Here is a 26,376-nt window from a genome sequence, read left to right on the forward strand (position 1 = left end):
TCTTCTCATTTCCTTTCTGGCCTGAATTATTCCCATTCATGTAAAGGATCAACAGTACAAGGTATAGACAGATAATACTTTTCCTCTTTCTTTTATACTGACTTCCTTAAACGAATGTACAACTTCAATTTCAGTTACTTTAACTCAACAGCTTTCAAAAGTCTGCAAAATAATCAATTAACTATTGTGAACAAAAAGCCACTTTCATCTCTTCAAAACTGTCAAAAAAGCCAGAACTCTCCAAAGATTTTGCTGTTTCTTTAGAGGAAAAATAGAAGGCCTCTATAATAGCAGAGTTTGGCTAAAGAAGAATTAAAAGGAACTTAGCAAGTTTACTGACATCTTGACAAAAGAAGAAATTTCAAAGCAGAAAATACACAGTAGGGAGCATTTTAGCATGGAAGAAGAGGTATATGCATGTGGTGAGCATATTCGGCAATGATTTTCTTTTGCCTGATTATGTATTCTGCAGTGAGAAGCAGATTATGTAACCACTTAAAGACACTACGTTTTTCACACAGCACAGAAGGAAATGGTACAGGATCATCTCCTCTTGGGGAATGCAGCAATTTGGAAAAAAGAATAAATTGAAAATCACATCTGAAAGGAGACAGAGGCACTCGAGTAAGTTCTCTCTTGGGCACAGCAAGACTGCAAACCTGCTTGCACACAGACGAGGACTTGTGCAGGACACAGCACTTGGAGCTGAGACATTTGAGAAATCACAAGCTCATTTAGCCTTGATGCATTGCTCCAGGTCTGATTGCCATCCTTCGAGGAGGGATCTCATGATATCTCTGAGCTATTTTGCTGTGTGATGGGAAAGAAGCTATATGTAGGTCAGCAGGGAGGTCAAGGTGGAAATGAGACAAATATGGCTTGGGCAGCTTCTAAGAAACTCAGGAGATGACCTGGATAAAGCAAAAACTCCCTCTTCACTCATTCAGACAAATCAGGAGATTGGTAAAGTGAGAAGACTGCTTGCAGGCAAGCTGTCTGTCTGACAGCGTAACATCTAGGGTTGGACCTCTGCTTTATCTTTAGGCATGCAACCAGCCTGGTGCAACCCTAAGCCTGATATTTCACCACACTCTAACAACACAGTCAGTTTCTCCAGACCTGGTGTTGCAACCTGCTTTCCCCTCCACTCTCTGAATCAGTGGAAACAAAAGGACGCATTGTCTGAAAAGATGAGTGGTTTCATCATGACTTCCAGAAAAACTGAGCACCAAAAAAGAAAACAGACAGATTTGTTATCTTGTCTCAGTTTCAGTCCCCTGGGGAAGTGCAGTGATTATTTAACATACAGAGGGCTGGAAGGGGGATGCCTCTGTCACTTGTGGGCTGCTGTATATTCACAATTTCAATGCTTAACGTAAAATAGCCTTGTATGTTAAACCATGTGCCATTTGATAAGACACTGCTAAGTAGGTCAAAACTCCACAAGAAATTGTGGGTAAGAAATTATCTTATTTATCAAAACAGTAAAAAAACCCATCCCCATGGAGACAAGAACAACTTACACAGGTATTTAAGGCTCTTGGAAAAATCTGTTTTCGCTAAAACATACTTGCAGATAAAGATGATGTTGCGAAAGCCTTAAGATTACAGCAAAATATTTAGGATAAGACATCAAAATAGTTGTAAGTTTAAGAAATTTATGTTTTCCTATAATTTTAGGATGGTAGAGGGCATGGTCTAAAATATGTACAAGTAAATCTAACATTTTACATCAACGTCCACACCTTTTTCGTCCTGGCAGTGTACAATTACAAAAGTATCAGTGTCTACAAGACTATGGAACTCAGTCTTTTCACATTGTACTTTTAACTTTTGGTGGTGGTGTTGTTCCTTTCTGTTAACAAAGGACTTTTAGCCACCAGTTGCAATCAAACCCAATATCTTTTCTGGTGAAGTGACAATTGTGCTTGTCTAACTACTCTAAGCAGTGCAATAGTAACATCCCCAGCATATGCAGCAAACATGGAGAGGGAGCTGCTGTACGTATACCAGTGGAGGTTGCCACTGAGGCTGCATTACAAAACCAACAATAACAAAAAAATACTATGAATTTAACAGCAAAAGATATGTAGCCCCTTTACAGTCTTCATAGTATTTTCTAGATGCTTGAAGTCAGCTATATGGCAGAATGTGTCAAAAGCGGGAGGGTTCTTATGATTTTGATTCCTTAAAAGTCTGCAGTTTATTCAAGAAAGGAGAGGAACAAATAACTGAAGGATGATGTCTCTGTGCTGAACTGTATCCTCTGAATAGATGGATCCTCTCTGGCTACTCATCAAGAATTTGAGCTTAAATGTCGTGTATGCATATAACACCTAATGAGCTGGGAAGAGCATCATTGCTCCTCTGAGACAGAGAAGGTATTAGGATAAGTGTGTTCTGTAGGGTAACTGGATTTTCATTACACTTGGCCTTACAACAAAACACGGGCAAAAGCAGGAGATACAGTGTCTTGCTTCAAATCTTAACTATTAACGCTATGTAAGGTGAAGCAGTAGCTGGGAAAGAAGAGTTGGGAAGGGCTGTTTGTAAGACAATAGCCAGATCGATCCCACAATGCCTAGGGAATCACAGGGCAGGAGAACTGCCTCATAGCACACTGATCCCCTAATAGCCTGTGAATGCTCTGAAAGGGACATCTGCCAAACTAAATCTTGGATTTCATTTTAATCCATATGACTTCCTCTGCATTTATCTAGGGCTTTCAAATTGAGAGAAGAGCATCTGAGATGGTCAAGAAAGAGAACATGTAATTTAGGTAATGGCTTCCCGTCCCTGTGTAAAACGCACAGAAAACATCTTTTTGCTGGCTTGGGATGACTCAACAAAATTGTCAGACACGTGCCTGCAAAGCTGTCCACGGGGCTCAGCCCACTGCAACGAAACTGGGTGTTGCTCCGTGGCCAAAGGCCAAACTGACAAAGCACAAAGTGCTGTGTCACAGGGCATTTCACCACAGATGGACACATGAAGAGACCACAGTCTGAAGAGAAGGTGTCTGACCTGAAAGGATGTTCTCCATGCAGGTTTTATACATACTTTGTGTAACTCATCATGATCTTGACCGGTTTGTGGTCAGAAAGCTTCCAGAACTTGGGTAGAAGCAAAAGACTCTTCAGGTGAAGAGCCTCATGCGACAAACTGACACACAGTTCCACCTTGACTGCATACTGACAGTGCAGCAAATTTTTCATGTCACAAGCAACTGTTGCAGGCAGAATGGGTAACAGAAATGGAGAGTTTAATCTGTAAGAAGTAATCAGAGGGAGCTAAGGTTAAATCAGTTCAGTGCATTATTAACTTCATTACTTTAAACTTACAGGCACAAATCACTTGCCATTTCAGGAGGTGCGGGAGATAGTTACTCATATATGCATTGAGCAGAATCTGACAGAAGGGAAGAATTCTTTCTTCGAGAGAAGAAACCTATGTTGTGATCTTGCAAAGAGCTGTACTCACCAAAGTAATAGGTACTCCCGAGCAGCAGTCTCTGGAAATACCACTGTTTGTATAACTACCCTCTCTGCGGGACCCTAAGGTGCTCAAGAGCCCTTAGAGGGCAGGGAATAATCACTGACCACAGTGCATGCCCTGAGCATTGATTCCACTGGAAAAGGACTGAGTTAACCATTCAAAATAGGAAGTTTGGTCTCACTGCAGTTCTGCCACAGGTTGGAAAGCTTTTCTCTCTGATCCACATGAAAGATTTCCTACAGGCAAAGGGAAAATGAACTTTTTGCTACTTTATCAGTCATTTGAGGTATAATTGTAGTGCAAAGAAATGCTTTGCACTTCATACCAACCGAAAGGGAATTCTTGAAGTGAGAGTATGGTTTTAACTCATTAACCACCTCACATTGGAAGTAAAAGCTAGATTACCAGTGTTCTGACTAAGGCTTCATAATATATTATTATGGCTGGCAACCTTGTCGAGATTGGAGTAAATGGCTGTCTGTTGAAAAGTTTCTGGAAAATAATTTCTGCTTCTCTTTGAAAAGGCTGATGGCTAGATTCCACAACATACTGCTGCGTTCCATGCTCTGCTTCAACTCAAAATGAATTAAACTTCCTTATGGCTTGTTTCATATTCCATTTACTTGTCTCCAAGAGAAAAGTTTTTGAGAACCACAAACATCACTTCAGTTTTCTGCTAACAAAACGAGGAAAAACATCTCGGAAGCTTCTCTGCAACTCAAGGAACACCACAGAGGCTGCTTTATGTACAATCAGCAATCAAAAAACTACTAAAATACGGGTTCAGTTAAATCACTTTAAACTTCCCTTCTGAGCATGTGCTCAAAAATACCCCCCCGCCCCCAACACATTGAAATACTGGTGAGAGGGAATGTTTAAACATAAACCTGCAGCCAAGGCAAGTCGAAAAGCAAGGAAAGTGCTTTAGTTAGTAACAGTTTCTGTAGCTGCAAAGAACATCCACAATCATTTATCTATACAAAGGGAACAAGGCCTTAAAGCTGATTTGTGTGGTACACATCAGACCTACCTCTCTAGCACCAGAAATCTTTGCTCCAATATTACTGTGTAATGCTCATTCACAAAGCAAACAAATTACAGCACCATTGTGTGGACTTTGTTACAGTCAAAGTACAATTGAAACGGAAAAAGAAAAAATAATCAAAAGCATACAACAAGAGTAGAAAAAATAATATCAGATAGCTCTAACTACTAATGTGCATTACTCATGGACAGTGTTTGCTCAAATCTCCTTTTCTCACTGATAACAGCAAAAAACCTGCAAACTTAACTTCTTTCTTTCTGACATGGTCTCATAAGTTATATTTTCTTTTTGTTGGTTGTTTTTATTTCTAATTTCTCTATTTTAATGAGATTGCAACTATTTAAGGCATTGATCTACAATTAGATCAGATACTGTAGATCAGCATTCAGAACTGGAAACTATTAGGAATAATTCGCCAAACCAGAATCTTAATCACTTCAGACTTCTGCAAGGGAAGCAGGTGGAAAGTAGAACATATTCTGACTTTGGGGAGACAATAAAAGTTGATAGTGACCTTAAAAGACTTATCTCTGGAAATTTTGAGGAATTTCATGTTATTTTCTGTTACACTGAGGAGAAAAGCACACAAATCCAGAAATTCTAAGAGAGCAAGCTCTGGTCTTCACATGAATTAAAGCTCAAACTTCTGAAGTGGATGAATAATTATGCAGTGACAGAAAACTGTAATTGAATTTGTTTTATATAAGATCATTTTACCGAAAAGTTACTTCCTTCAGCTACTCACTTGTTCAGTGCCATCTCTATCCCTTTGAAAACTGCACTGTTATGAGCAAATATCTCTGTCTGATTGCTAAGGATGTACACATCTTTTCACCCAAATATATTTGAGGCACTTAACAGTACCTCCAAATACCATCCCAAAGCTAAAATGCACATGTTACCAGAAAATATAATTCTTCCATTTTACCTCTACAGAAGCAGCTTAAAGAGACAGTGTTGGCAGCTTTGCTCTGCACTTTCAAAATAATCACGATGTCTGGTTATCAGAGTGGGAACATAGAGTACAATTTCTGTTGAAAAGTGCGTTTTGACCTGGATCATGCTTCCATGTGCAATGCTGGCAGGGCTACTTTTCCCTCTTTGATATGTGAGAAAAAAAGAAAAGAGCAGACATCCCCTTGTTCTCTGAGCTGTGAGAGGAGAATCTGAAGACAAAGGCACTCCTTGTTGCTTTCCTTACAGAGCTTCTTCCAATTGATTCTCACGTGAATCATTTCACTTATTGATTTTTTAATTAGCTCTGCAGTTTATACCTGTGTAAGATCAAACAAATACTAACTCCATCTTCTACTGCCCTTTAAGCCACTAAACAAAAGACACTGTATAATAAATTTAACCTCTGGCCTTAACATCTGCAGACCAGGACAAGAAATAAAGCAGTAAAATATCTATGGCTAGATTTAGAAATCGCTTCCAGATCCACACACCTAGCTGTAGGCTTCTTTTCTTTCTTTGGGAAAATCAGGAACAGAGCTGCCCACTGCACACGGTTGCCTGTGGTTTTTGCAAGTACCCTTAAAGAGACGCTCACAGGTCTGAACACAAAACCAACCTAAAAAGATGATGGGAAGGAAAGGTTGGGAGGACAAGTGATTGTACTGTGGGGCAAGGCAGCAAATGTCTGCTCAAGTTCCCCCTCACCCTCAGTCAGACAGAAGCACCACTACATGCTGCGTGTGGCCTGTGCACATCTCATCCACCGCATCTGGGAACACATGTTATCTGATCAAGCTGTGCTCCAGAAACCATCAGATAAATGAATGGGGCAAAGAATAAAGGAGGCTAACCTCCTTTTACCTATATTGCATTTTCTGTATCCAGTATAAATTCAGACAAGGAACATCTGAGTAGCTTCTGTTTAAGCACTTCAGACTATTGTTTGATTCATGGAGGAGGGAGAACAGCTAGCAATCCAAAAGTCAGATTGTTTTTGTTTTGACATGTTCTTTGAGAAAGAGAATACACAGAGTCCCTTCTCCTTAAGCACAAAAAAATAAACGATTTCCTTGCTTATAAATCCAAGACAACTTTCTATTCATTTCTGTGAATTTTCTAGTGACTTTCATGCTCAAAGCTTTTCTGGCTTTTGAACTCAATATTTTTTCTAGAGCACAGAGATCCACCATCTCATCTTTCTGTCTCTACAATCAGTTCCAAGAACTGCCTTAGTCCCTTGGCGTTAGTTCTTGCTCAAGATCAACAATTGAACAAAAATATCCAATGTTTCAGATAAACAAGTAAATTCGTTACCTAGTATTTTCAATAGGGATTTTTTATGTGTATTATACATATACTTCGTCCGACCTCCTTCAGCACACCAATACTTTGGGGATACAGTGAGCTTTCAACACAGGCTTGCTACAGAACTAGGTAATGTCTGTTATCTGCAAACAAATGCAAGCACTCCTGTAGTGCATTTATGTTGAATATATCAGCACTGATTTCTATTGTGATTAGAGCAGCTGCTGCTGGAAAGCAGGACAAAATACTTATGTGCTTCTCCAGGCACCTTTGGCACCTTAGCAAAACTAAGGCTTAGACATCAATCCTTTTGTGTCATTCCCTTTGCCAGATCACTCCCCACATCCTTTCAGGAACAGAAAACTCCTCCTATAGCAATAATCTGAAAAAGAAAAAAAACCTGCTAACCAATAACAACAAAAAAATCCAAAAGGCAAAAGCCACAAAGTTTAAAATCCTGTTCCTCTTAATCCACTTTAATTTCCCTGAAAGAGAATGTCATATTGAATGATTCATTTTGTGGAATCACAAAGGATGTCATTGGAGAAATTATTTTTGGGGAACTCTAACATTTTAAAAGGTTGAAGTAAAGGATTTATTCTCCTTCAGCCTTTCAGTTTATGTGTGCACTGCAGCAAGTGTGCCCTCTTTGTCCATGTCCTGTACTGGCTCAGGGCTCCCCAGGGGCTTCCTAGCGAGACCATTTAGTACTTGTTCACAAGATGAATCAGCTTAATGTTTTTTAAGCAGGCTTCTCTTCCAAAGCTTTTGATATTTGCGTGTTAAGCAATACCTTTGTGTAATGTTATCCCTGCTGAAACTGATGTGGATAGAATAGGGCAGACAGCACGTTACATTACGTTACAAGGCTTAACATTTCACTAATTGCATTGGCCTAGTTCTGTGAATCACAGATTATTCTCCTACTCATAAAGCACATCTGATTCCTTTATGTGGGTATTCATGCAGTGCAATAAAATTGCAAGGCTCTACAAGGGGACAAAACCTCGTGATTTATCTATCCAAACATGAACAAACAGCATCTCCAGTTTTCATCGATACTCTGACGACACACATGAAATGAGGAACAAAGCTCTCCTATCTTCTGCAACTTGTACACAGATACTTATTTCTTAACACTTACTTCCCTTTTACAGGAAGATAACAAAACATCAATTGAAATAAGAAAAGCAGCTGACTGGCCCTGACTTGGTTATGTGTTTCTTTCAGTTCAATGAGAGAGTTTTGCAGGATGTAAGGGGAAACAAAGCATCAGGACAGAGACCACAAATGAGTTTGCATCAGCCATCAGCTGACATACCAAGGGCCTCCACTCTATGTCTCTGTGCTGAACTGTATCCTCTGAATAGATGGATCCTCTCTGGCTACTCATCAAGAATTTGAGCTTAAATGTCATGTATGCATATAACTCCTTATGAGCTGGGAAGAGCATCATTGCTCCTCTGAGCCAGAGAAGCTATTAGAATAAGTATGTTCTGTAGGGTAAGTGGGTTTTCATTACCTTGGCCACTGTCTCATAAATAGGAGTGTTAAGATTGAGAAAGTTGGTAGCCTGGTAGCTGACTCAGGACTGAACGTTACTTAACTGAAACACTCAAGCAAACACATTAGAAAGAGTAATTCTAAACACTTCAACTAAGTGAGCCATCGTCATCCTGCCCAAACTTTCAAATGCAAAACCAGCATCTGAGACCAGGGCTTCTGAAGTTAACACAGACCCTTAAGCCAGCTTCACTGGGCTTTGGATCGGGGTCTTTCACTTTTATGCACCCATGAAGTTTCCTACTTTTTATGACTATAGCCAAGAGACCACTTCTGAACATGAAGAACTCTGTCTAATGATCTGCTTTTTATTGCTTTTGCTCTCCATGTAGCAATATGAAGATGAGTCTTTCAGTTGATGCTTTCATTCTATGCACAATAGCTCCTGGCTGCCAGGAGCAGAAGAAAAAAAATGATTAGCTAAACAAACCTCAAAATTCCAGGCTTCTCTGTAGTCCATTACATATCTAAGCTGCTCTGCTTCAAAGGCAAATCTCATTATTGCTCATTTAATGATCTCATTGATCATTAAACACTACCTTTTACTAGAGCTACAATAACACTAGAAGTACATTTCATTAAGAATTAGTAGTTTCTTTCAAATGCATTTGTAACTTCTGAATACTTTTCACAAAATATAATTCACAAAGCAATACAATGTACAGGAGCAAATCAAGCTGCAATGTTAGAATGAGCTTATGTTCAGACAGATGGTGGTTTTAAATCACAATCAATTTTTTTATTATTATATTTCAAATTTTAAAAAGCAATAAGAATATTAATTCACAATAAAACATTTAAACATGTCAACTTTTTAAAAAATAAGTGCCTTGTATTTTCAATCCTCCCACAGCACTTCTTTGAGCAAAACTGTTCTTAAATTTGTGTTTGCCAAACGGTAGGTCTGTCTGAAGCTGTATTTCTCTAGCTGAATTTACTGATTACTAAAAGAGAAGACAAATTGTATTGTATTACATACAAACATAAAAAGTCCAGAACCTTTGCTGCATTTACAGGTTTCTAAATACAGGCCTAATATCTTCCATTAAGGGACTTAAAAATTGTCACTTCCTGGAACACACTCCATGTTCATTTGCTGAAGTATGTAACAACAGCCTAACACTCTAATTTAAATAACTTTTTTTTTTTCTTTTAAAGCAATGATGGGGTGAGGAAGTTGCTAAGGAAGAAGATACTATGGCTGTATTTAAATTTAGAGTGAAATTTCTGTCATGAGTGGATTTATTCTCCCAGACACACAAGTAGATTTACTAACTACAAGTTAGCAGCCTCGATAATGGTGGTCATATCTTGTGCAGTGTAAAAGTTCACTTGCCATAAAAGCCTGATTGGGATTTCCCTTCCAGCAGGTAGAAATCTGCAGCACGGTCATTTTTTTTACTCTGATTTCAGCTCAGGGAGAGCTGGACCCTTATTTTTCTCAAAGCAAGCTGGCTGTGGATGTTTCTACAGACACACAGAGTAAGCAAGCTATCTCATTGTACAGCCTTACAACAAAAATGGGCAAAAGCAGGAGATACAGTGTCTTGCTTCAAATCTTAACTATTAACGCTATGTAAGGTGAAGTAGTAGCTGGGAAAGAAGAGTTGGGAAGGGCTGTTTGTAAGACAATAGCCAGATCGATCCCACAATGCCTAGGGAATCACAGGGCAGGAGAACTGCCTCATAGCACACTGATCCCCTAATAGCCTGTGAATGCTCTGAAAGGGACATCTGCCAAACTAAATCTTGGATTTCATTTTAATCCATATGACTTCCTCTGCATTTATCTAGGGCTTTCAAATTGAGAGAAGAGCATCTGAGATGGTCAAGAAAGAGAACATGTAATTTAGGTAATGGCTTCCCGTCCCTGTGTAAAACGCACAGAAAACATCTTTTTGCTGGCTTGGGATGACTCAACAAAATTGTCAGACACGTGCCTGCAAAGCTGTCCACGGGGCTCAGCCCACTGCAACGAAACTGGGTGTTGCTCCGTGGCCAAAGGCCAAACTGACAAAGCACAAAGTGCTGTGTCACAGGGCATTTCACCACAGATGGACACATGAAGAGACCACAGTCTGAAGAGAAGGTGTCTGACCTGAAAGGATGTTCTCCATGCAGGTTTTATACATACTTTGTGTAACTCATCATGATCTTGACCGGTTTGTGGTCAGAAAGCTTCCAGAACTTGGGTAGAAGCAAAAGACTCTTCAGGTGAAGAGCCTCATGCGACAAACTGACACACAGTTCCACCTTGACTGCATACTGACAGTGCAGCAAATTTTTCATGTCACAAGCAACTGTTGCAGGCAGAATGGGTAACAGAAATGGAGAGTTTAATCTGTAAGAAGTAATCAGAGGGAGCTAAGGTTAAATCAGTTCAGTGCATTATTAACTTCATTACTTTAAACTTACAGGCACAAATCACTTGCCATTTCAGGAGGTGCGGGAGATAGTTACTCATATATGCATTGAGCAGAATCTGACAGAAGGGAAGAATTCTTTCTTCGAGAGAAGAAACCTATGTTGTGATCTTGCAAAGAGCTGTACTCACCAAAGTAATAGGTACTCCCGAGCAGCAGTCTCTGGAAATACCACTGTTTGTATAACTACCCTCTCTGCGGGACCCTAAGGTGCTCAAGAGCCCTTAGAGGGCAGGGAATAATCACTGACCACAGTGCATGCCCTGAGCATTGATTCCACTGGAAAAGGACTGAGTTAACCATTCAAAATAGGAAGTTTGGTCTCACTGCAGTTCTGCCACAGGTTGGAAAGCTTTTCTCTCTGATCCACATGAAAGATTTCCTACAGGCAAAGGGAAAATGAACTTTTTGCTACTTTATCAGTCATTTGAGGTATAATTGTAGTGCAAAGAAATGCTTTGCACTTCATACCAACCGAAAGGGAATTCTTGAAGTGAGAGTATGGTTTTAACTCATTAACCACCTCACATTGGAAGTAAAAGCTAGATTACCAGTGTTCTGACTAAGGCTTCATAATATATTATTATGGCTGGCAACCTTGTCGAGATTGGAGTAAATGGCTGTCTGTTGAAAAGTTTCTGGAAAATAATTTCTGCTTCTCTTTGAAAAGGCTGATGGCTAGATTCCACAACATACTGCTGCGTTCCATGCTCTGCTTCAACTCAAAATGAATTAAACTTCCTTATGGCTTGTTTCATATTCCATTTACTTGTCTCCAAGAGAAAAGTTTTTGAGAACCACAAACATCACTTCAGTTTTCTGCTAACAAAACGAGGAAAAACATCTCGGAAGCTTCTCTGCAACTCAAGGAACACCACAGAGGCTGCTTTATGTACAATCAGCAATCAAAAAACTACTAAAATACGGGTTCAGTTAAATCACTTTAAACTTCCCTTCTGAGCATGTGCTCAAAAATACCCCCCCGCCCCCAACACATTGAAATACTGGTGAGAGGGAATGTTTAAACATAAACCTGCAGCCAAGGCAAGTCGAAAAGCAAGGAAAGTGCTTTAGTTAGTAACAGTTTCTGTAGCTGCAAAGAACATCCACAATCATTTATCTATACAAAGGGAACAAGGCCTTAAAGCTGATTTGTGTGGTACACATCAGACCTACCTCTCTAGCACCAGAAATCTTTGCTCCAATATTACTGTGTAATGCTCATTCACAAAGCAAACAAATTACAGCACCATTGTGTGGACTTTGTTACAGTCAAAGTACAATTGAAACGGAAAAAGAAAAAATAATCAAAAGCATACAACAAGAGTAGAAAAAATAATATCAGATAGCTCTAACTACTAATGTGCATTACTCATGGACAGTGTTTGCTCAAATCTCCTTTTCTCACTGATAACAGCAAAAAACCTGCAAACTTAACTTCTTTCTTTCTGACATGGTCTCATAAGTTATATTTTCTTTTTGTTGGTTGTTTTTATTTCTAATTTCTCTATTTTAATGAGATTGCAACTATTTAAGGCATTGATCTACAATTAGATCAGATACTGTAGATCAGCATTCAGAACTGGAAACTATTAGGAATAATTCGCCAAACCAGAATCTTAATCACTTCAGACTTCTGCAAGGGAAGCAGGTGGAAAGTAGAACATATTCTGACTTTGGGGAGACAATAAAAGTTGATAGTGACCTTAAAAGACTTATCTCTGGAAATTTTGAGGAATTTCATGTTATTTTCTGTTACACTGAGGAGAAAAGCACACAAATCCAGAAATTCTAAGAGAGCAAGCTCTGGTCTTCACATGAATTAAAGCTCAAACTTCTGAAGTGGATGAATAATTATGCAGTGACAGAAAACTGTAATTGAATTTGTTTTATATAAGATCATTTTACCGAAAAGTTACTTCCTTCAGCTACTCACTTGTTCAGTGCCATCTCTATCCCTTTGAAAACTGCACTGTTATGAGCAAATATCTCTGTCTGATTGCTAAGGATGTACACATCTTTTCACCCAAATATATTTGAGGCACTTAACAGTACCTCCAAATACCATCCCAAAGCTAAAATGCACATGTTACCAGAAAATATAATTCTTCCATTTTACCTCTACAGAAGCAGCTTAAAGAGACAGTGTTGGCAGCTTTGCTCTGCACTTTCAAAATAATCACGATGTCTGGTTATCAGAGTGGGAACATAGAGTACAATTTCTGTTGAAAAGTGCGTTTTGACCTGGATCATGCTTCCATGTGCAATGCTGGCAGGGCTACTTTTCCCTCTTTGATATGTGAGAAAAAAAGAAAAGAGCAGACATCCCCTTGTTCTCTGAGCTGTGAGAGGAGAATCTGAAGACAAAGGCACTCCTTGTTGCTTTCCTTACAGAGCTTCTTCCAATTGATTCTCACGTGAATCATTTCACTTATTGATTTTTTAATTAGCTCTGCAGTTTATACCTGTGTAAGATCAAACAAATACTAACTCCATCTTCTACTGCCCTTTAAGCCACTAAACAAAAGACACTGTATAATAAATTTAACCTCTGGCCTTAACATCTGCAGACCAGGACAAGAAATAAAGCAGTAAAATATCTATGGCTAGATTTAGAAATCGCTTCCAGATCCACACACCTAGCTGTAGGCTTCTTTTCTTTCTTTGGGAAAATCAGGAACAGAGCTGCCCACTGCACACGGTTGCCTGTGGTTTTTGCAAGTACCCTTAAAGAGACGCTCACAGGTCTGAACACAAAACCAACCTAAAAAGATGATGGGAAGGAAAGGTTGGGAGGACAAGTGATTGTACTGTGGGGCAAGGCAGCAAATGTCTGCTCAAGTTCCCCCTCACCCTCAGTCAGACAGAAGCACCACTACATGCTGCGTGTGGCCTGTGCACATCTCATCCACCGCATCTGGGAACACATGTTATCTGATCAAGCTGTGCTCCAGAAACCATCAGATAAATGAATGGGGCAAAGAATAAAGGAGGCTAACCTCCTTTTACCTATATTGCATTTTCTGTATCCAGTATAAATTCAGACAAGGAACATCTGAGTAGCTTCTGTTTAAGCACTTCAGACTATTGTTTGATTCATGGAGGAGGGAGAACAGCTAGCAATCCAAAAGTCAGATTGTTTTTGTTTTGACATGTTCTTTGAGAAAGAGAATACACAGAGTCCCTTCTCCTTAAGCACAAAAAAATAAACGATTTCCTTGCTTATAAATCCAAGACAACTTTCTATTCATTTCTGTGAATTTTCTAGTGACTTTCATGCTCAAAGCTTTTCTGGCTTTTGAACTCAATATTTTTTCTAGAGCACAGAGATCCACCATCTCATCTTTCTGTCTCTACAATCAGTTCCAAGAACTGCCTTAGTCCCTTGGCGTTAGTTCTTGCTCAAGATCAACAATTGAACAAAAATATCCAATGTTTCAGATAAACAAGTAAATTCGTTACCTAGTATTTTCAATAGGGATTTTTTATGTGTATTATACATATACTTCGTCCGACCTCCTTCAGCACACCAATACTTTGGGGATACAGTGAGCTTTCAACACAGGCTTGCTACAGAACTAGGTAATGTCTGTTATCTGCAAACAAATGCAAGCACTCCTGTAGTGCATTTATGTTGAATATATCAGCACTGATTTCTATTGTGATTAGAGCAGCTGCTGCTGGAAAGCAGGACAAAATACTTATGTGCTTCTCCAGGCACCTTTGGCACCTTAGCAAAACTAAGGCTTAGACATCAATCCTTTTGTGTCATTCCCTTTGCCAGATCACTCCCCACATCCTTTCAGGAACAGAAAACTCCTCCTATAGCAATAATCTGAAAAAGAAAAAAAACCTGCTAACCAATAACAACAAAAAAATCCAAAAGGCAAAAGCCACAAAGTTTAAAATCCTGTTCCTCTTAATCCACTTTAATTTCCCTGAAAGAGAATGTCATATTGAATGATTCATTTTGTGGAATCACAAAGGATGTCATTGGAGAAATTATTTTTGGGGAACTCTAACATTTTAAAAGGTTGAAGTAAAGGATTTATTCTCCTTCAGCCTTTCAGTTTATGTGTGCACTGCAGCAAGTGTGCCCTCTTTGTCCATGTCCTGTACTGGCTCAGGGCTCCCCAGGGGCTTCCTAGCGAGACCATTTAGTACTTGTTCACAAGATGAATCAGCTTAATGTTTTTTAAGCAGGCTTCTCTTCCAAAGCTTTTGATATTTGCGTGTTAAGCAATACCTTTGTGTAATGTTATCCCTGCTGAAACTGATGTGGATAGAATAGGGCAGACAGCACGTTACATTACGTTACAAGGCTTAACATTTCACTAATTGCATTGGCCTAGTTCTGTGAATCACAGATTATTCTCCTACTCATAAAGCACATCTGATTCCTTTATGTGGGTATTCATGCAGTGCAATAAAATTGCAAGGCTCTACAAGGGGACAAAACCTCGTGATTTATCTATCCAAACATGAACAAACAGCATCTCCAGTTTTCATCGATACTCTGACGACACACATGAAATGAGGAACAAAGCTCTCCTATCTTCTGCAACTTGTACACAGATACTTATTTCTTAACACTTACTTCCCTTTTACAGGAAGATAACAAAACATCAATTGAAATAAGAAAAGCAGCTGACTGGCCCTGACTTGGTTATGTGTTTCTTTCAGTTCAATGAGAGAGTTTTGCAGGATGTAAGGGGAAACAAAGCATCAGGACAGAGACCACAAATGAGTTTGCATCAGCCATCAGCTGACATACCAAGGGCCTCCACTCTATGTCTCTGTGCTGAACTGTATCCTCTGAATAGATGGATCCTCTCTGGCTACTCATCAAGAATTTGAGCTTAAATGTCATGTATGCATATAACTCCTTATGAGCTGGGAAGAGCATCATTGCTCCTCTGAGCCAGAGAAGCTATTAGAATAAGTATGTTCTGTAGGGTAAGTGGGTTTTCATTACCTTGGCCACTGTCTCATAAATAGGAGTGTTAAGATTGAGAAAGTTGGTAGCCTGGTAGCTGACTCAGGACTGAACGTTACTTAACTGAAACACTCAAGCAAACACATTAGAAAGAGTAATTCTAAACACTTCAACTAAGTGAGCCATCGTCATCCTGCCCAAACTTTCAAATGCAAAACCAGCATCTGAGACCAGGGCTTCTGAAGTTAACACAGACCCTTAAGCCAGCTTCACTGGGCTTTGGATCGGGGTCTTTCACTTTTATGCACCCATGAAGTTTCCTACTTTTTATGACTATAGCCAAGAGACCACTTCTGAACGTGAAGAACTCTGTCTAATGATCTGCTTTTTATTGCTTTTGCTCTCCATGTAGCAATATGAAGATGAGTCTTTCAGTTGATGCTTTCATTCTATGCACAATAGCTCCTGGCTGCCAGGAGCAGAAGAAAAAAAATGATTAGCTAAACAAACCTCAAAATTCCAGGCTTCTCTGTAGTCCATTACATATCTAAGCTGCTCTGCTTCAAAGGCAAATCTCATTATTGCTCATTTAATGATCTCATTGATCATTAAACACTACCTTTTACTAGAGCTACAATAACACTAGAAGTACATTTCATTAAGAATTAGTAGTTTCTTTCAAATGCATTTGTAACTTCTGAATACTTTTCACAAAATATAATTCACAAAGCAATACAATGTACAGGAGCAAATCAAGCTGCAATGTTAGAATGAGCTTATGTTCAGACAGATGGTGGTTTTAAATCACAATCAATTTTTTTATTATTATATTTCAAATTTTAAAAAGCAATAAGAATATTAATTCACAATAAAACATTTAAACATGTCAACTTTTTAAAAAATAAGTGCCTTGTATTTTCAATCCTCCCACAGCACTTCTTTGAGCAAAACTGTTCTTAAATTTGTGTTTGCCAAACGGTAGGTCTGTCTGAAGCTGTATTTCTCTAGCTGAATTTACTGATTACTAAAAGAGAAGACAAATTGTATTGTATTACATACAAACATAAAAAGTCCAGAACCTTTGCTGCATTTACAGGTTTCTAAATACAGGCCTAATATCTTCCATTAAGGGACTTAAAAATTGTCACTTCCTGGAACACACTCCATGTTCATTTGCTGAAGTATGTAACAACAGCCTAACACTCTAATTTAAATAACTTTTTTTTTTTCTTTTAAAGCAATGATGGGGTGAGGAAGTTGCTAAGGAAGAAGATACTATGGCTGTATTTAAATTTAGAGTGAAATTTCTGTCATGAGTGGATTTATTCTCCCAGACACACAAGTAGATTTACTAACTACAAGTTAGCAGCCTCGATAATGGTGGTCATATCTTGTGCAGTGTAAAAGTTCACTTGCCATAAAAGCCTGATTGGGATTTCCCTTCCAGCAGGTAGAAATCTGCAGCACGGTCATTTTTTTTACTCTGATTTCAGCTCAGGGAGAGCTGGACCCTTATTTTTCTCAAAGCAAGCTGGCTGTGGATGTTTCTACAGACACACAGAGTAAGCAAGCTATCTCATTGTACAGCCTTACAACAAAAATGGGCAAAAGCAGGAGATACAGTGTCTTGCTTCAAATCTTAACTATTAACGCTATGTAAGGTGAAGCAGTAGCTGGGAAAGAAGAGTTGGGAAGGGCTGTTTGTAAGACAATAGCCAGATAAATCCCACAATGCCTAGGGAATCACAGGGCAGGAGAACTGCCTCATAGCACACTGATCCCCTAATAGCCTGTGAATGCTCTGAAAGGGACATCTGCCAAACTAAATCTTGGATTTCATTTTAATCCATATGACTTCCTCTGCATTTATCTAGGGCTTTCAAATTGAGAGAAGAGCATCTGAGATGGTCAAGAAAGAGAACATGTAATTTAGGTAATGGCTTCCCGTCCCTGTGTAAAACGCACAGAAAACATCTTTTTGCTGGCTTGGGATGACTCAACAAAATTGTCAGACACGTGCCTGCAAAGCTGTCCACGGGGCTCAGCCCACTGCAACGAAACTGGGTGTTGCTCCGTGGCCAAAGGCCAAACTGACAAAGCACAAAGTGCTGTGTCACAGGGCATTTCACCACAGATGGACACATGAAGAGACCACAGTCTGAAGAGAAGGTGTCTGACCTGAAAGGATGTTCTCCATGCAGGTTTTATACATACTTTGTGTAACTCATCATGATCTTGACCGGTTTGTGGTCAGAAAGCTTCCAGAACTTGGGTAGAAGCAAAAGACTCTTCAGGTGAAGAGCCTCATGCGACAAACTGACACACAGTTCCACCTTGACTGCATACTGACAGTGCAGCAAATTTTTCATGTCACAAGCAACTGTTGCAGGCAGAATGGGTAACAGAAATGGAGAGTTTAATCTGTAAGAAGTAATCAGAGGGAGCTAAGGTTAAATCAGTTCAGTGCATTATTAACTTCATTACTTTAAACTTACAGGCACAAATCACTTGCCATTTCAGGAGGTGCGGGAGATAGTTACTCATATATGCATTGAGCAGAATCTGACAGAAGGGAAGAATTCTTTCTTCGAGAGAAGAAACCTATGTTGTGATCTTGCAAAGAGCTGTACTCACCAAAGTAATAGGTACTCCCGAGCAGCAGTCTCTGGAAATACCACTGTTTGTATAACTACCCTCTCTGCGGGACCCTAAGGTGCTCAAGAGCCCTTAGAGGGCAGGGAATAATCACTGACCACAGTGCATGCCCTGAGCATTGATTCCACTGGAAAAGGACTGAGTTAACCATTCAAAATAGGAAGTTTGGTCTCACTGCAGTTCTGCCACAGGTTGGAAAGCTTTTCTCTCTGATCCACATGAAAGATTTCCTACAGGCAAAGGGAAAATGAACTTTTTGCTACTTTATCAGTCATTTGAGGTATAATTGTAGTGCAAAGAAATGCTTTGCACTTCATACCAACCGAAAGGGAATTCTTGAAGTGAGAGTATGGTTTTAACTCATTAACCACCTCACATTGGAAGTAAAAGCTAGATTACCAGTGTTCTGACTAAGGCTTCATAATATATTATTATGGCTGGCAACCTTGTCGAGATTGGAGTAAATGGCTGTCTGTTGAAAAGTTTCTGGAAAATAATTTCTGCTTCTCTTTGAAAAGGCTGATGGCTAGATTCCACAACATACTGCTGCGTTCCATGCTCTGCTTCAACTCAAAATGAATTAAACTTCCTTATGGCTTGTTTCATATTCCATTTACTTGTCTCCAAGAGAAAAGTTTTTGAGAACCACAAACATCACTTCAGTTTTCTGCTAACAAAACGAGGAAAAACATCTCGGAAGCTTCTCTGCAACTCAAGGAACACCACAGAGGCTGCTTTATGTACAATCAGCAATCAAAAAACTACTAAAATACGGGTTCAGTTAAATCACTTTAAACTTCCCTTCTGAGCATGTGCTCAAAAATACCCCCCCGCCCCCAACACATTGAAATACTGGTGAGAGGGAATGTTTAAACATAAACCTGCAGCCAAGGCAAGTCGAAAAGCAAGGAAAGTGCTTTAGTTAGTAACAGTTTCTGTAGCTGCAAAGAACATCCACAATCATTTATCTATACAAAGGGAACAAGGCCTTAAAGCTGATTTGTGTGGTACACATCAGACCTACCTCTCTAGCACCAGAAATCTTTGCTCCAATATTACTGTGTAATGCTCATTCACAAAGCAAACAAATTACAGCACCATTGTGTGGACTTTGTTACAGTCAAAGTACAATTGAAACGGAAAAAGAAAAAATAATCAAAAGCATACAACAAGAGTAGAAAAAATAATATCAGATAGCTCTAACTACTAATGTGCATTACTCATGGACAGTGTTTGCTCAAATCTCCTTTTCTCACTGATAACAGCAAAAAACCTGCAAACTTAACTTCTTTCTTTCTGACATGGTCTCATAAGTTATATTTTCTTTTTGTTGGTTGTTTTTATTTCTAATTTCTCTATTTTAATGAGATTGCAACTATTTAAGGCATTGATCTACAATTAGATCAGATACTGTAGAGCTTCACGTTAGTTAGAAATAAGGTGACAGACATTTCTCAGCTTACTCCACACTTTTTACATTTAAAAAAAAATGCATCATCTGACTCATCTCCCTAGTGTCTTTTTAAAATTGGCTTTTTCTAAATGACACTTTAAAGTATTTCTTGCCCTTGAACACAAGCAGGACTCAATTTGCTGTAGTAATCGAAAAAACTCATAAAACTTGTTATCTCAGGGGATGATGCATTCGCCTTGTGTGTGTATGTCTGTGTGTGTGAGAGGGGTGAGAGAGTCATGACGGCATACTTGTCATGGGGAGTGGTTTGCATATTAATAAACAGTATAAATGAGCCTTTCCCACTGAAGCCGGCACTTGGAGGGACTCCTGTGCACTGAGGAAGCATCCACATATCACTGCCAGAGTGAGTTCTACTTCAGCTTTGCTTACTGCTACAGCCTGGCTCCTCTCTTTCCCTTTTCTTCTTATAATCCTATTCTGCCCTCTTTAGGGCTATTGTCATGCCAGCTGTGCGGGGGTTAATCTCATTAAGTTACGCTACATCTAGAGCAAGTACTGAGAGTATTTAATTTCCAGAGTTTTGTTAGGTTTATTTGACATGATTCTCTGACTAGTGCTACTGGCATAGCGAGGGATAAACATGAGCACTACGCAGCGGCTGCAAGTGTAACTCAAGTACCGCATCTATGTATCTTCTTTGCTACTTGCAGGCAACTTTAAACTGCCAGCTGTACTTAAGACATCTGTACAGTCACATGCACTACTATAATCAGGCCAAAGAAGTTCTGAACTGCTTTCCTCGAGGGAAAAAGGCAGATTACTAGCCCTCCTTTCTCACCAGTGCCTGATGCTATCAGCACTGAGCTATTTTGATAATCAGCAGTATGTGTCAGAGAGACACTTTGCAAAGAACAAAAGCCTCATCAGCACAGCAGCAAAAAGCTGGTGTGGAGAAGCTCCTGACAGTCGGCAGGGAGTTTTCAGTAAGTGAAAAACCATTTCAAAGCAATATTCTATTAGATGCAAAGGCTGACTTATATGGATTCACTTATGTAACCTAGCCAAATCTAGGCTGTCAAAGGAATTAGATGAATATTAAGCAGCAACAACCAATTCCTCTGGGTCATTTTTGTGTATTGTTCCATTCATTTTCCAAATTCCCGTCTTCTGGTTCACCAGTGGATTAATGTGCTCTCATATTAATTCCCACCATTATTCTATATAGGAAAATCTCCTGCATCTGCTTCCACTCTCTCAGTTTTTCTCGTTATCAAAATTCACTAGGTTTGGGTTTTTTTTGGTTTTTTTTTTTTTTTGCTGTTGAGTTTTGGGGTTTGTTTTTTTAATTTACTTCAAAATGTTACTCTGAATAGCTGTTCAGGTTTTTTTTCCCTCTTTAAATTCTAGCTGTTGTCATTCGCCTGTGTGCATAATCCTCCTGCACACATTTCCTATCAAAAGCAATACTTTATTCAGTGTTCATTTCATACTATCCAGGCAAACAAACTGTAGCTATAAAGTAATTTTCCTGGACTTCTATGTTCCTTAGAACAGTTTATAAACACTGGTACTTCCATATTCCAAAGTTGCAACTTTTGCAAAGAAAAAGAAATTAGATACGGAGGTATTTTGTAAGTTTACTTTTGTTTATTCTTCTGTTTTCTTTAATCAAAACCAGAATCTATCTTTCCCAAAGACTGTATACATAGTGTGAATTACTCCTTCCCACAGACACACGCACATTCAGACACACAATCAGTTCTATTCAGACAGAAGTAAGACTGTGAGTCTCCAAGTTTTAAATAGAAAATATATACAAAGTAATACTTAGAGTTCTGGGTTTGCACACATACAAGCACGTTAGCCAGTTGTCCTCAGTGCAGCACACTTCTGTGCCACTGACAAACGTATTCTCCTGTTCTTAAGATTTCTGGTTGCTGTCTGCCATACACAATCTTCTAAGCAACTGAAGGCAACTCTCACTTTCAAAATACCTTTGATCAAAGTCTGACAGGCAAATAATTATGCTGCCTGGGAGGTACTAACATGTTGCTGGTGTTGGATTAGCAAGTGGCATGCAATGCCACTAGAAGCTGTACCTCTTTGTATCAGGCGAAGAGTTATCATATATATTACAAATCACAAACAGGTGAATTCTTTACCCTTTTGCCCGTTAGTCACTGTTAAAACTCCCAGAAAAAAAGCTACATCAATGAACTGGAAAAAACGAAATGCTTAATTTTGCATCTCTTTAGAAGTAACTAAAAACATTGCAGGAATGACTCTGTAAAGTGTGAACAAGAAGTGAGATAGGAGAGAAGGCAAGGACATTCAGCAATACCAGACAGACACATCTCTGATTTGGGTGGCAGATGACAAAGTGAGAACAAAGGCAGGCATACAGAAAGGATTGTTTGAACTGTCTCACAATCTTTCTTTAGTTGATGTTTGTTAAAAGGAAATAACAAATGTGGGACACCAGTCTCTAACTGTTTGCCTCAGGTAAAGGTGCATGTTTTGGGTAGCAGGGTACTCTGGGGCAGAGCCAAGAGCCTGCAGCAACAGGCACTGCACCAGAGCCAGGCTCTGCCTGGTGATTCTATGAACAAAGGTGAAAGCAGCTACAAACTGCTACTCAGAAAGTACTTTCTTTCTAAGAATATGGACAAATAGGTCAGGGTTTTACATACCAAGCAGTTTGTGACAATAATTCATGCGTTTTGGACATATACCGCTGGTGGACAAATCTAGGCGGCTCCCAGCCTTCTGCCTAGGTGTTGCTCAGGGCTGTAGGTCCACAATCATCAGTTCTGGTCCTCTCAAGAAGACTGACAATGTAGTAAAGTTCTGGGTCTTCTCAGGCTCACTCTGACTGCAAACCAGTTTCAAATTATCTGAAGATAGATGATATCTGTGCCTCAGCCCACTATGCTGGTGCCAGGCAGCCCAGAGCAGAGCGGGAGGACACCAGAGATTTGTGACCAAGAAGACCTGAAGCGTGGTGCTGGAGAACTCAGCAAAGTGAATTAAACCTTGCCAAGTCTCACCTGGGATGTGTACAGCGCAGGCTACTGTGCTACTCTTTCCTGCCTGTGATGTGAATTTTTGGTAAATTGTGCAGAAGATTCACAACATGTGACAGTTCAAGAGCAAACTAGGTTAGAATAGCGAGGGAAGGAGCTGGTGTTTGTACTCCCCATTGTACATTCACACACATACACATGTCTGCGATAGGAAAAAAAGCTTTTTTTTTTTTTCCCCATATCCAAGAAAAGATGCTAGGTGGCCTACACAGTTGTTATACAAATTACTGTTCTGGACAAACTTGAGAGTTCAGGAAATGTATATGAAGTCATCCTGGCAAAACCAGCAGCTGGCTTTGGAGAGCTGGTTAAACTATTTAACACACAGCAACACGACTTGCGACTGAGCTCTGCTTTGCAGGGATATTGTGAGGACATGCTGATTTATCTGAAGACTACAGAGACAGATGCAAGTCATGAATTTTACAGGAATGACTGTTGCTGGCAAGAATTAAGACCATTTAGGCTGTTTTTCTACCACAGAACCCTTAAGGGAATTCTTAAAAACATCTGATGAGGAAATAAAGGCTTAAATAAACTCTCCTGAGAAATTATCTAAACCACTCCTCAGTCTGCATCCTTCCTGAGATCTCTCCACTTGCAATTTTATTAACCAGTATTTCACAGTCAATTATTCATTTGAAGTTCATTACAGCTTGGGAAGCTGCACCAAGCAATTTGAAAAGTTATTTCTATAAAACCGGAGCCAAGTAGCTGCAATTCAAAAGACTGAGGATCAGATAGAAAGCTGAGTACAGATGCTCAGGCCCTAAACAGAAGAGGCACATGAGGCAGAAGGAGTAGCCTGCTGACTATGCAGAACAACAAAGCGCTGTCTATCACCAGATCGCTGCCTCCTTTTACCTGTTTGTTGACTTGCAAGTGCTCCCTTATTCACTTCAGCTAAACTGAATGAGGTGACCTTCAAATATTTGAATTTTTATCATTTTGACTGTAGTTGCCTGAGGGGCAGTCACATGAAGAGCAGCAGCTACAAAATCATCTCAGAAAAAACCCAGAGCGTTCTCCTTCAACAACAGTTTTGTCTGTGACCACTCATTCACCGTCCAGTCACATTGGACTCTCATCTTCAAAAAAATTTCTTTGAATAAGTATTCTTCTAATACTCCCTTTTCACCAAAATGTTTTTTTTTTTTCCTTTTTTCCCCTGTGCTCTTGAAGGATATTTCTAGAGCTTGATTTCTCACATCAGCAAACCAAGCCTGGAGCTTTGTTGGTCCGGTAATTTCTTTAAGGTCTCCTGTAGCCTCTTTTTTAAACCCACGCTTTGACAGATCAAACTTTAAAACCCTCACTCACACAGCAGAGCTTCGCTCATCAGGTGACTTATAACATTAGTGCTCCTCAGTAATCCCACAGCAACACCTTAAAAACTCTTCTCATGTTAGGAGGCTGATTTCTATCATAAGTTGCAAGTAACCAGCACACTGGCTAACGACATGCAAAATCCAACAACAGAAATGTTCTTTAAACAGTGCATATGTCTAACCTTAAAAATCATGCTAAGGAGTATCAGGCCAAAACCGTTATATTTGGAATTCATTATTTCAAAACTGGAACCTGCATCAAAGAGCATACACAAATAATCTGAAGTAAATGTTTATTAAACATGATGATTTGTGTATTCAACAAAAATTGTGCAGATTTTTTTCTTCTCTTTTCTCTCCAAAGTCCAGATTTTTATCTGTCATTGAAAAAAAGGGATCAAATTTAAATGTTTTTTTTTCTGTAACCAGTGTGGAGCAGGAAAAGAGATCATGGCTTTTCAGAAAGAGAGTTTATGTCAGACTGAGAGCTGATAGGATTTAGATAAAATTTGTTAAAGCTTTTAATTTTATTCTCCATGAAAACAAAAGACTGCTATGGAAGTATTCCATTGAAAGATTTGCAGTCTTCTACTGGCCTACCGATATTCTCCAATTCTTCTCCCACAAAAAGTGGGCAGAAATTTTCTTATTTTTGTTGCTAAAAAGGAATTGAAAACAGCATCTTTTTGAAGAAAAAAAAAACAACCCACCCCAAAACCAAACAAATCAATACTATCTTTAGTTTTCAAAAGCTGAAAATATCTCTTAAAGCTCTAATATTTTTTACTCAGTGTTAGAAACAGAAGTTTATGTTTGAGAAAAGGAGCATTTTTCCTTTTCACTGAACAACAACAAAGGACCATCCTGATACATATTGTATCCCTCTTTTTTTTTTCCAGGGAAAGGTAAAAGTTATCTTAGATTAGATCTTGATAAACAACTTGGATTAAACCAGTGACTTCTCTAGACAGAGTTGTCAACCTTCCTCACAAGCAAAGATTCAGAAGGGGACCAAAAGCCAGCCTGTGACTGGTTCTTGCAGTCATGGATGGATTTCTAACCTTCAAACTCTTTTCTTTCCAAAATGGTCAATACATCACTATTGGTGTTTATAACTTTAGCTCTGAATTTGGACGCAAAAGATAATAACAGAGAGTCTTTAGAGACAATATATTTCATCTGAAGGAAAGAATTTGAAGCATTCCTGCAGCAACCAGTTTGATCAGCAACCAGAATAGTACATTATGCCATATAGACAGGGCAAGGCTGCTTTCCAGTTGGCTCCTACCTGTTCAGCATTGCTTAAGCAAGAGAAGGTACTTAGGCACACCTTCCATGTCTCAAACCTTCCTGATTGTTATGTTAGGTTGGTTAAATAGAAAGAGAGAATTAGACACGGACATTTTCTGTGTTTCCTACCTTGCTATAAAACTGGAAAGTGCATTTTCTAAAGCTATAGCTTTACAAACTCTTCTTTACTTGCCTTCTGCAATAACTTTTTAAGTCTTAACTCTGACTGTTTAAACGTCTTGTGTTTCTGGTCCATTCCTCTGAGAACTGAAAGTTTAAATAATGAAGCAGGAAGACTCAGTGTTTGTTTGTTTGGTTTTTATTAATTGAGGATACAGAAAGCTTCTTTAATGCTTGGCTCTCCAATTACAAGGGTAAGGAATTCACATATTTGAGAAAGTCAGTGAGCAAGATGGGTAAAACTGAACTTGATATTCCTAATGTTTCACAGGTGAAATAAGGCACAGCCTCTTTCCTGGTAAAGTAACACAACGCTCCCCAATTTGTAAGGATCAAAACCAAAAATCCATGCTTCATAGTTGGATAGGTCACTCCCGAGATAATAGCCTAAGGAAAAACTCTAATGAGTAAAGACTCTTTTGTCTGTATATACAAAGAAAAAAACCCATAGACACACTCAGCTTCTGTCTTTTCCCTTTCTAAATTGAGTTTCCTAACTGATATTAGCCCCAGTGACTAGGAGTAAGGAAGTAAAAGAATAGTTTTCCTTTTGAAATCCCAGCGTCATCATTAATAAAAAATGTTCATCTGACAGGGATTATAAGAATTTCAATCTGTATATGTGGCATGATACATCCAGGACAACATAGAAACACATGAAGTGTTTGAAACTGCAGTGTCCTCTTCCATCTCAGTAGG

At 39.1% G+C, this 26,376-nt stretch overlaps 1 protein-coding gene across 1 annotated transcript in view; it reads left to right on the forward strand.

The window, feature by feature from the left end:
* Nucleotides 1-20,160: 20,160 nt before the first annotated feature.
* Nucleotides 20,161-26,376, forward strand: part of HPGDS (hematopoietic prostaglandin D synthase) — a 29,579-nt gene continuing 23,363 nt past the window's right edge. Inside the window, exon 1 of the mRNA XM_061993323.1 lies at nucleotides 20,161-20,199. The gene's annotated coding sequence lies outside the window, so the exon portion shown is untranslated. The remainder of the gene's footprint in view (nucleotides 20,200-26,376) is intronic.

Source organism: Colius striatus, chromosome 3, assembly GCF_028858725.1.
Source record: "Colius striatus isolate bColStr4 chromosome 3, bColStr4.1.hap1, whole genome shotgun sequence".
Lineage (NCBI taxonomy): Eukaryota > Metazoa > Chordata > Aves > Coliiformes > Coliidae > Colius > Colius striatus.